The 12,156-nt window shown below is 44.6% G+C and overlaps 1 non-coding gene across 1 annotated transcript; it reads right to left on the bottom strand.

The window, feature by feature from the left end:
- Positions 1 to 8,654: 8,654 nt before the first annotated feature.
- Positions 8,655 to 8,728, bottom strand: TRNAN-GUU. The gene has a single exon. It is a non-coding gene; the product is annotated as a tRNA-Asn (tRNA).
- Between the last annotated feature and the right edge of the window lie 3,428 nt (positions 8,729 to 12,156).

Genomic DNA, 12,156 nt, shown 5'->3' with positions numbered 1-12,156 from the left:
GACCAGGCAAGGCAAGATCAAGCAGGAGGACRGGGCCCTTGCCAGGAAGGCTCTCCCTGAAGGGGCTGCTCCGGGGTTTCCAATGTGTGGAACAACCGGGATCAAACACTACGGAAAGCAATGACTTCCCACGGAGAAGCGTGTGGTGGCAGAAGCCTTACGGACATCACRTGCCCTTAGGTAGGGTAAGAGTGACACCCTTTGGGTAAGACTGGCTTCAGCAAGAGAAACAATTCATTCCAACCCCTCTGTTTTTCTTAAACTGTCAATTTGCTCATTTGTGTGTTGGGTGCCTGTAGTCCTGGCCAGGCTGCGGCTCRGGTGAGGTGTTCAGATGTGCCTGTGGCTGTAGGAACGTGACAGTGACGTGGTGTCAACGGCCTGGTTTCCTGCAGGATGGGAGGCAGCAAAGGAGGGATATTTCTCTGACCGTGTTCTGAGTCTGAAATGGACTCRCACGTCTGGAAAGCTCCATGTGCTCTTTTTTTCTCTAGTTAGGGCGTGTTGTCTCAGACGTGCCCCTGGGGAAAAGGTTCAGTCAGAATATTTCTTCTTAGTTTTTATTGTAATAACTTCATCTATCCCTCTGTCATTTACGCTTTCTAGTTCCATTCCCACTGAGCTTTTCCYGAGAGTGCCCCGGCTTTGTTGCCCAGAATTGCAGTGGAGCTTTGGGGTTTGTGTTCAATGTGGGGGTCTGACTGTGATTCAAGGTGTGCCACGTGAGGCTGGTCTCTCCCATATTGCRTCTGCACGTGTTGAGAGAGAATTTCTTAAAATGTATCTTCTAATTACAGAACCACTGCAGTTGAGGCCTTTGGCCCTCCCATGCTGTGGTAGCCAATGCATGCAGAAAGCACAGGCTGAACAGTTTTCTGCTCCCCCTTTCCCATCTCCAATCTGCCTGTCACAAAAATTACCTAGAAGGCAGTTACATCCTGCGGTTTTCTACCCCTGTCTAAGGGAAAAAGAGGAAAATGCAGCAGACACTGCAGATCAGGATGTGCCACAGTTCAAACAGCGCTGAGCAGCTCATGTGTGTGGGGAGAGCTTGTTGGACCTCTGATCTAGAGGCATCAGCAATGCTACCAGCACGACTATCGTTGAGTTAGGAGAAAACAGCAGGGGTTTTCCTGGTTAGAGAAAGCGCCTGCACGGCGCCTACCCCCAAACTGGCTCCTTCAGGCAGCACGTGCTGTGGTGGTTTAGGCTGGGCACAAACATCCTGGTCCTGCTGAACTTCCCCACCGCTCCCAACCTGCAGAAACGCTTCCGACTTGTGTTCCCTGAGTCAGCGTCCCTTCTTCATCACTTTGTTGGCATGAACCCTGAGTTCTGGATGAATTTCCTCAGGCCCATCCACCTCTGTTCACCAAGATGTCACTTCATTACCTGAGCAATGTGAAATCCCAGTGTCTTTGCTATGGAAGGGCAGTAGGCCTGGAATAGGGATATGTTTTCTGAGATCCCYATTACATACTTGAATACACAAGTGTTATTCTGACTCCACTTAATTCTTAAGACAAAATCTTTTCTTGGCAGGAGTATTATCCTGAGTTACCTTAAATATTATTTTACACAATTGTATTAAGAACTACTTTTTTATTGCTCATCCCCTTTTRCTTCAGTCTCTGTTCTGTGTAGATCGGCCTTTTTTACAGGGCTATTGCCTACCATAGGCAGTATGCTTTTTCATTGAGCTGTTCTCCAGTTGCCTATATTTGTTAAATAATATTTCTCTTCTGCTATAGAACACTTCAGGGCTTATGCCCTGTCAACACTGATGATTAAATGTGCTGCTGCTCTTAAAAAGAGGAAAAGAAGGTTAATGCATTCTGTAATGTGTGACTCGTTACGCAGCTGAAGCTCCCCTGCAGTAAATTAGTTCAAATGGGAATCCTTGCTGTTAATGCTCTCTGACTGAATGGTTATGTTGGTGAATATATACAGGAGTATGTGGAATGTATAAATATATAAATATGTTGATTTTTAATAAAAAAAATATTTTAATTACCTTTCTGTCACTCATTCCTAGATAAACCCTGGGATGTGACTGGCTATATGGAAGAGTAGGAGATGCTTTATGATAATTAAAGAGTTTGGCTGACTGACATCGTCAGGCTTGGCAGGTGAGAGGGCTAAATTAAACAGAGCAATAGTGGAGGTTGAATAATGTTTAAGAACATTTGTTTGCTTGACTTCTGGGAAGTTCTACTTTCCATTTATCTGTTTCTTGACTGAGTTTGGGGGTTTTACAGGCTCAGGTGGCAGCAGCTGCTGCCCTTCCAGATCCGGAACATCTTGCTCTGCCTCTGTGGCTGAAGGAATTTCCTTGTGGTTAAAGCCAGCAGCTGCCTTGGGGACGGGGCACGGGCCTCACCTCCTCTCCTCGTCGTCTCTTTGCCAGAGGACAGACACGAAGCAGGACACGGTGGGAGGGAAGGATCRTCTCTGTGTCACACAAGAGCTGGAAAAACTCAGGATAACAGACACACGGATTTAGGTACCACAACCTCTGCTGACTTAGAAATTAAAAAAACAGAAGGGGAATACGATTCGGCATAAAATTTCTTAGCAGGAAGCTGATGTCACTTTAATAATGTATTTCCATTCACGCTCCAGACATGAGGCCAGAAGCTGCTGGCAGAGCGGGGAAATCAATAAAGCCAAGGAAAAAGAAAAGGAAAGGCAGAGGAAATGTAAGATCATACAAGAATCCACATAGCACCCACTCGGATTTTAGGAGTACTTTTCCAGTTGGAAAGACAAAAGTTTATTRTGGGGAATGTTCCCTCCAGCGTCAAGTGAAATTTCTGTCCCGACGCTCTTTTTCCTGCTTGCCCTTCTGCCCTTGGTCCATCCAGGGTGCAAATCTGATGCTACTTTCTTTAAAAGCCCAGCAAAAAGTTTGAAAAGGAAAGACAGAAGGAGAAAATAATGTGTTGTTTTGTTTTCCATTTAGTTCTGTGAAGCTGAGGTACTTATTTCTTTCTCATTCTCTTTTTCTGTAGTAGTGTTATTGAATCCAGATCTAAATATTCTGATTAGAAATGTAAGTTTCAAAATAGAACTCACCTAAAGAGGTGTTTTCAACTAAAAAGAACAAAAAGCCCAAACTCTTGTTTTCTCAGAGAACTATTTAGAACCGACAGCACCTGGTTCTACTCTTTCTGGTGGCTTTTCATGTCTTTTCTCTGCAACATCTATTCCAAAAGAACAACCAAACCCATATGTGCAAGCACGAGTCTGTAATGTGCAAGATTTTCTGCTGGGAATAAAACAGCAGCCAGCCTGTTTGTTTGGTTGTTTTCTCTTTTCTTCATTCTCAGCCTCTTTGATACCAGCAGTGAATTGCCATCAGTTTTGAGTGAGGTACGACCTGGTTTAGCTGCTTTAGAAATATCATTTCTAGTGCTAAGCGAAGCACGAGCAGCTGCAGCATTTACTCTAGAAGCCCAGCTTCTCCATACACTCCAGTGTAATATCTGACCTCAACAGTTTTGCTAAAAGCTGCTCTGACTATACACATTTTTCTTCAGCTTTGCTGCTCTGTGCTGATCCCTGGAAAAGGCCAGGGCATGTATCTGACTCAAGGTATTCCCTAGCACAACTGCAATAGCAGTAGCACGGTGATAAAGCAGAGTTTTATCAAGTGAATTCATTAGAAAGCTGACTTTTTTACAACTTCAAATATATACAAAAAAGACAATAACAAGATGACTTAATGAGCACGAAGCAGACTTAATATCACCTAATTACTGCACCTGTATGAAAAGGCAGAGGAAAAAACATAATTAAACTCCAGAATTAGAAAGAGGAGGAATAACAGTCTGATAATAGGAACTTCTCCAATAAACATAAAGGTTAAAAGCAGAATCCCCAGAACTTCAAAATCAAAACATATTGTAAAAGCGAAGAGGTTAGAAGCAGAAAAATAATAATCAGGCAGCAAAAATGTAAACAATACATTAATTACACACATCTGCTGAAGCTACAGGAAAGAAACTACAGGGCAAAGTGACGATGCTGGTTGGGGCACTGTAGGGGTGACCCCCAGAGGAACTGGGGGTCCCACAGCCCACAGAGGAACTGCTGCCGTGGGCCCCGCGTGGTGCCTTTGCCYGGAGCCACCGCGCTGAGCGGCGTCCCCTCCTGCTGCTGCTGAAGCCCGCGGGCCCAGGGAGCTTGGAAGCAGTCGCAGTTCCTGTGGGAAGTGCTGCGCTACAAAGGGAAAGCGGCRTGGGAAGGGACCTGCTTGGCAGGACAGGGCTGTGTGCTGCCCAGGGGAAACGAAGCACAAAGTTGTGCACGCGGATGAGCACTATCCAGCTTTGTGCACCTGACACAACAGCTTCAYGATGATCTTTTTAGCTTTCTTTCTCATTAGAAGGTTACCACAGCCATGATGGGCTTGAAGAACGTTCTCTTCATGCTGAAGTTAGCACTGTGAAGCCACRTACTGCATTTACTTTGAAAAAGTTTGTTGTCTACACAGACAATCATTTATCAAGATGCTTCTAGTTCTGCAGTGTATAGCTGAGCCTTGACCTGTGGTCGGTGTCCAGGTTTCAGYCAGCGCATCCTCCTGGCTCTCTGAGAGTAGGTGACACATCGAGCACCAACGCCTTGGCCTTGGGAGACACTGCCAGATGATTGTCCTGCTTCCTTTGGGAATACGGACCTGGAAAGTTCCTGTGGGCTTCTAGACAGCTCAGACTGAGGAACAAGAAGTGAAATCAGATCAGCCCTGTGAGATATTGTTCACCAAGACTTAATGTCTTTTGATGAATTTCAGCATATTTACATATTTCCTCATACATCATGCTTTCTTGATCCAAAACCATAACTTTGTAGGAGCTTGATGCTGACAAGCACCGTGAGTGCTGGTTCAGCAGAGCGCTGTTGCAGTGCTCTGCGGGGCACGGCCTCTCATGTGGACAGAACTGCTCATGGAGATGTTGTCCTACGTGAAGAAAAGATCTGGGGAAGAGGTAGGCAAAGGAAAGGCCTCTGCCATAAGAGCAGTTAGTGTTTATGCCTGCAAGCTTTCTTTTCAAGTGGTTTGAACAACGTAAGAAAAACCTACTTTTTCCTCAGAGCATTCTCTGAACTCTTGAAAMATGAGAACTGTAAGGATGATTTTTATCACCTAGTTTCCCTGCTTTTAAGGCACAACTCTGAGGGAACCATTCTAGAGATGGACCACAAAGCAATCAAAGAGAAAATCAGGTTTCTTTTTGAGGGAAGGAGGAGCTGAGTACTTCTCCCTTCATGCTAAAACGGTAGGGATGCCTTTCTAACTAAAAACACCCTTAAAGTGCAGGATGGGAGACCTGTGCAAGTATCTCCAAAAGATCTTTCTTGGGCTAGGACTAAGACAGTTTGCAAGTGGGACAGATTAGCTGATGGTGGTTAATAAAATCCCCTTACACTGACATAAGGTCTTAGTTTTTCTCAATCAAACTCCTCAGCCCTCATTCCACCAATGCTTAAGGGAGACCAGACTGTTGAAATTGAAAGCTGAAAAGAAGCTTCTTTTCTGGTTTTCATATTAAACAATAATATGTAACCAGATACATTTACTATTATTTCAAGTTCAATTGCAAAGCAAAAGAAAGCCTTCTTAATTTGTTTGTAAATAGAAAGAAAAGACATAATTTAGAAATTATAATAATGAGCTATTTATAAAATCCCACAAACATTACCTCGAAATCAAGATTTCTTGGATTGTTTTCTTTTTCTTTATAGTAGTATTGCTGTATCAAGTGCGATCTCCTATGTAGAGCTGTGAAATTATAGGCGAGTTATCATTAATCAGAAGCAAAAGAGGTTTTGCATAGAAGATACAGAGTAAAAATTTCCAAATCCATTTGAAAGGTAGATGAAAAGAAACAGTATCTTTAACAGTTATGCTAAAAATTCTGGTATTGCAAAGCCACCGCTTTTCACCAAGCTGCTTATTCAAATGCATAAGTTTAGCATAAGCCAAGGGACATGCATCCCTAAGGAAAAAAAAAAAAGTTTTCTGTTTTTATGACTGCATCTATGAAGTAGTTTATGTCAGTAATGCCAGCATAGGAGAAACTTGTTTCCTGGATGCTTTATTGGCATTTACCCATTACTGCTTTACAGTTTAACATTCCTAAACCTTTTCCTCTGTGTAAATGCACAGCAAGTGGTTGAACCTCTTCTAGCTTCATTACCTTTATCAGCTTTTTAATCACTTTCCCCCAAATACTTCGCTTCCAATGCAAATAAATCCCAGTGGAAGATGACTTATGCTCAATATTGGCTTCRTCTTACTGAATAAAGTTTTGCACAAATTAGATGCTCCGCTGAATAAAATCCTCTGCTAAATACCTGTAAAATGATATCATGGAAGTCGACCCACATGACCTATCTTTGCTTTTACCCACAACTTGTCAGACACAATCACAACAATAGCAGATTCACTTAAAAGAAAAAAAATGACAGGGCAAAGACACTCAGGCAACATTCAAATGAACCACTTAACCTTTTGGTACCAACAGCTTCCTGCAATAATGAAACCTCAGTCATTACCTAAATGTGCTTTGTTAAATATTAGTCAAGAAAGTGCATTCAATTTAACACTCACATAGACTTGGTGACAAAAAGACATCTCTGTTGAAATATTTAGTGAACAGCACTGCAGCCTCGTAAAGCTGTGATGTATGGGGAAAAATGTGCAGCAGCCAGGATATCATCGAAACAAGTGAGCCAGAAAGGAAAACAACACCATCACCAGCTCAGGTTACTGCTCCTCAGTGCTGTCCATCTCATGCAAACATGAGGAGGATCTAAAGTAATAGCACTCCACATAAGTAGTGGGTAGACAAGGAAAAAGACTATTTAAAAGATGGTCTTTAAGCTGGGTCCTTCTTTGCTGCTTCACGTTTTGTTAGTTCCTACTGAGCATGTTCAGCTTCTGTGAATCCTTTTGGTCCCTGTTCTCCCAGAATGCTGTAGAATCTGGGAGACTTTCTGAGTTCGTGTCAAGAAAAGAATCGTGGTGTCAACCAGGACTCCCAGGTCCCTCTCYGTGGAGCTGCTCTCCAGCAGGTCGACCCCTAATCTGTCCTGGTGCCTGGGGTTATTCCTCCCCAGGTGCAGGACCCTGCACTTGTCCTTGTTAAACCTCATGAGGTTCTTATTTCATTTCTTATTTATTTCTTTATTTCTGGTTCAACTCTCCAGCCTGTCCAGGTCCCTCTGGATGGCAGCACAACCCTCTGGAGTGTCAGCCACTCCACCCAGTTTGTTGTCATCCACAAACTTGCTCAGGGTGCTCTCTGTGCCCTCGTCCAGGTCATTGATGAACAGATTGAACAGCCTTGGGCCCAGTACTGACCCTTGGGGGACACCACTGGCCACAGGCCTCCAACTGGACTCGGCCCCATTTATCACCACCCTCTGAGCTCCGCCATCCAACCAGCCCTCAATCCGCCTCACTGTCCACCTGTCCAGTCCACAGTTCTGGAGCTTCTATATGAGGATATTATGGGCGACGGTGTCAAAAGCCTTGCTTAAGTCAAGGTAGACAACATCCACGGCTCTCCCCTCATCCAGCCAGCCAGTCATCCCAYCATMGAAGGCTATCAGGTTCGTSAGACATGACTTCCCCTTGGTGAACCCGTGCTGACTACTCCTGATCACCTCCTTCTCCTTCATATGCCTAGAGATGCTCTCTAGGATGAGCTGCTCCATCACCTTTCCAGGGATGGAGGTGAGACTGACCGGTTTGTAGTTGCCTGGCTCCTTTCTCTTGCCCTTTTTGAAGGCTGCAGTGCTGTTGGCTCTCTTCCAGTCCTCCAGTACCTCTCTTGTTCTCCATGACCTTTTGAAGCTGATAGAGATGTCTAAGTAATAACCCTTGCCTTCAGCACTCTTGGGTGCACCCCATCTGGGCCCATAGATTTGTGGGTGAATAGTTTGCCTAAGTGATCCCTAAACCAATCCACCTCGGCAAGTGCAAGGTCTTCCTCTCTCCCAGTTATTTCTCTCATATCCAGGCTCTGCAGTTCATGRGGAACTGCCTTAGCCTTAAATACAGGGGCAAAGAAGGCATTTAGTAACTCTGCCTTCTCTGCACCTTCTGCCACCAAGGCACCCACTGTTCAGCAGCAGGGCTACATTTTCCCTAGTCTTCCTCTTGCTGCTGATGTATTTGTAGAAGCCCTTCCTGTTGCTCCTAACATCTCTTGCTAACTCTAATTCCCTGGCCTTCCTCAATGCACCCCTACATTCCTTGACAATGTTCCTATACTGTTCCCATCTGGTCTGATCCTTCTTCCACATTATGTATRCTCTCTTTCTAAAGTAATGTTCATCCACGCAGGTCTCCTGCCCCCCTTGTAGGTAAGTACAGATGGAGAAAGTGGTGCTTGGATATTAGCCGATTTTCCTGGACAGGGGCCCCTCTCTTTCTAGGACCCTGGCACAGGGCATTCCTCCTAGCAGGTCACTCAAAGTCAGCTCTCTTGGAGTCCCGGGTTGTAATCCTACTTCTTGCCAAGCTTCCTCCTTGCAGGGTCCTGAACTCCAGCATTTCATGGTTGCTGTAGCCGCCACTGCCCCCAACCTTCACATCCCGATCGTGAGGCTTCTTGCAGCTGCCTATAAAAGGCCAGTGCTGCCGTCCCTGGGTGGGCTCGAACCACCAACCTTTCGGTTAACAGCCGAACGCGCTAACCGATTGCGCCACAGAGACTGTGCTGTGTGTGAAAACTGACAAAAATGCAGGAGAATCAGATATCAAGAAATCAAAAAATCCCCAAAATRCATCCAGCCACACTTGGAAATAATCAAAGCACAAGAGATAATTAAACAGGTCAATGAGATCACTTTATTCATCAGACTGTGCTCGTTCTTCCTGCCCACGACTGATCCATAAATTGATGTTCAAGGTTTCCTCTGGAACCGTGCCATCGGTATCCCATATGTGCCACCTATGTGCTTCCATAAACAAGTTTAGTTGACTATACTGCCTAGCTAGCTGACAGTGACCCCTGGCTGGTCTTGGGCTGGCTCCTGTTCCGCCTGCTCTCCAATGGCTGGTACAAACATCACGCACAGGAGCGGTGCCTGCCTAAATCCTTGGAGCATGGACAGGAATATGATGAGAGCTGCAGCCCTGAAAGAGTTACCCAGTTATATCAGCCACCTCTAAGGCTGTGTCCTTGGAACTGCTATACAAAGTATGCCAAGTTCCTTCCCAAGCAAAGGAAAAGCAAAGACTAGATGTGTCGGGCCAGTAATAAACAGCTGTGCTAAAAGCAATCAGCAAAACCGAGCTGTGGGCAGGTTTCTATTTATTCTATTTTCTATTTATTCTCCACCGTGCTCTGGATGTGACGCCACAACGCTGGCAATGTTGCTTCTGAGGCCAGTCGTGGCACGGGGCTGGGGCTCCATGAGAACTCGCTGGCTGGCACTTCCTGGTTCTTTCTTCAAATTCCTACGCAGAAGTGTAGGCTGACATTAGATTTATTGCCAGCAGATGCTTGAAATGCTGATGTTATAATTGCATCATCAGAACAGTGGGAAAATGGCATGCTCCAAGGAAACCAGGACAGTTGGGCAAAAAACCTCAAAGCTACCACTTCTTGCTTGCTCAGTAAAGAAGAATACGGGGTCTTCCATTCAGTCCTCCATATGCTTTCACAGGTGACAAAGAAGTAGCTCCTTTGACACGTCTTACCTCAGTGTAGGCTCAGTGGAAGATTCAGGTGACTGCTGATGGAGCAAAGCAYGGCTACTGCCGAGCAGGAGAGCTAACTTGGACCTGTGTGAGGGACAAGTCAAGTGTCATATCCCTAAGGAGGACCACGCTCTGATACCTGAAATCACTACATTGCAAATATCTTAAAACCCTGGTCTCAAATTCAAGKTTCAAGGAGCCTTGGAAGTCTGTCTGCACTTCTGAGGGCTCTCCATGCCGCACAGTTTTGCTGAGGTTCAGGAGATGGAGACAAGACCAGGCTGTGGGGCCAGGCTGGGCTGGTGACAGGACACATGGGTTCCACACATGGTAGCCACAATGTACGGGGCAACACCACGGGGTGGACTCCAGCCTTGGTGTTTAGGGATGAGGTTTTCCATCCATGGTCTGCAGATGCTGAGTGTTGAGGGCTGCTTCCACTGCCAGAAAAAAAGCAAGACTGTTCACACACCTACACACATGGAGTTGCCTGTATACACACGTAAAAACTTTCCCCCTTCCCTTGGGTACACCTGTGATGGTCTTCAAAAAAGAGCTCAAAACTGCTATTTTAAGAGTTGAACAGGTTTGGCTTAAATATACATTATATAGTTTGTCAATGTATGCACAATACATACATTTGATATTTAGTTTCATATCTGTGTGTATATATATATATGTGCATGTATATATATATATACACAGACATAGAAAAAAATCTTAATGACTGATTTTTACAGACTGCTGAAATAGGCATCATGTGTTTGTCTCATATTATTATAACCATCTTCTTCCAGATTTGGTGGAGTGGGAAGAAGGAAGGAAGAGAGAAACTGCATGTGAACATTTTTATTTGGGAAGATTGGAGGCATTTAAGGGACCTTTACAAAAATCACATTTAAGAGACCTCTTGTTCATCTTGAAATAATAGTACAACAACAGCTTGCAGGAAATGATAATTATCTGCTACCACCACTTGCCGGTATCCTGTAAAATATTCTTTTAAAATATCTAACGCGTTGAGGTGTGTCAAGTAGCTTTTTCACTACGTGATGTGTGATAAACAGGATATCTCTCGTAATCAGAAATCTAAAGCATACAGAATGTAAAGATTAAAAAGAGCAGTGTTTTTCTTTAAATGAATGTAATCAATGTGCTTATTAGTTTGCTGCGGCAGAAGGAGAGAGTGGGTGGGTGTTTCAGAGCTGGCACATGTCTATTTGGCAACAGTGAATAGCCTGAGTGTTTATAGAGAGAGCTCTGTGGAATCCCTAGATTCTGCAGATTTCCTTACCAATTTTGTCTCAGATAATTAAGAATTTTAAATAATAAAAGAAAAAGTTAAAGAGGAAGTACAAGCTCCAGCTGGATCAAATAAAAAAAAAGAAGGGTTTTTAAGTTCTCAATGTTGCCTTAAAATTAAAAATCAGCACTAAAGCACATTTTGGCTCTTAAAAGTTACTATGGAAAACCGACACCTGCTTCCTCAACGTATGTACCTCCTAGATGTATCCAGAGATATATCTCCTTACATTAGTAATTAAAAAAAGGAAAAGTTCCTACAGCTGTTGGACCTGCAGACACAAGCTGTGAATGGGGCCTATGGGAGCAAAGCTCTGGATGTGACAAACTGGCCATAGTTTCATTGCCTCTGACAGGACCTAAGGTCCTGGTAAGCCAGAGTGGAGGTGTCATTGAGGAGGAGGTAAAGAAACACAGAAAGAACATCCCTCAATTTTGAGGAAGGATTTGTGTCCCCCAAAAGCACCAGTCACTCACCACATCTCTGCAGTCTTCTTGTTGGCAGTAGAAACAAGAGGTCTGACCTTCTCAACCACTTCAGCATTTCTCCATTCTGAGCCTAAGCTCTCACCTTATAAACATAATTCAGCTTCACCTACACTGCTGAAAAGCTGTTTTGACCACAAGCTAAGCATCTTGTTTAGCTGTCCAGGGAGGTTGTGGAGTCTCACTGGAGACCTTCCAACCCGCCTGGATGCAGCCCTGTGGCCCGTGCTCTGGGTGTCCCTTCTGGAGCAGGGGGCTGGACTAGATGAGCAGGGAGGTTGGACTAGATGACCTCTGAGGTCCCTTCCAACCTTAAGCATTCTGTAATTCTATGATTCTATGATCTATGTACCCATGTTACGTTCAAGAAGTTCAGAAAYCTCACAAATCCTGCTGTGTGGAGCCTTCCCTTGAGGGCTGGAGGCCATCTCGGAGCAGATGAGGAGGCAGCATGGTCCTCCTTTGCCAGCAGCATCTCCAGGGCTGTCAGCCTTGAGGACTTGACTTGAGGATGGACAAACATGGTCAGCAACCATGTGAAGTGTCAGCCCACTCTCCTTTTTTTTTGATTCTCTACTGGAAGCTCAGAAAGAACAAAAACTAGACAGAGAGGTGGTGCAACGCCATTTACACTGTTACATAAACTTTTG

This window comes from Nothoprocta perdicaria, unplaced genomic scaffold (genome assembly GCF_003342845.1).
Source record: "Nothoprocta perdicaria isolate Ctin4 unplaced genomic scaffold, notPer1 scaffold_144, whole genome shotgun sequence".
Lineage (NCBI taxonomy): Eukaryota > Metazoa > Chordata > Aves > Tinamiformes > Tinamidae > Nothoprocta > Nothoprocta perdicaria.
Note: the sequence above shows the minus strand (reverse complement) of the source record. Positions and strands in the feature narration are given on the sequence as shown.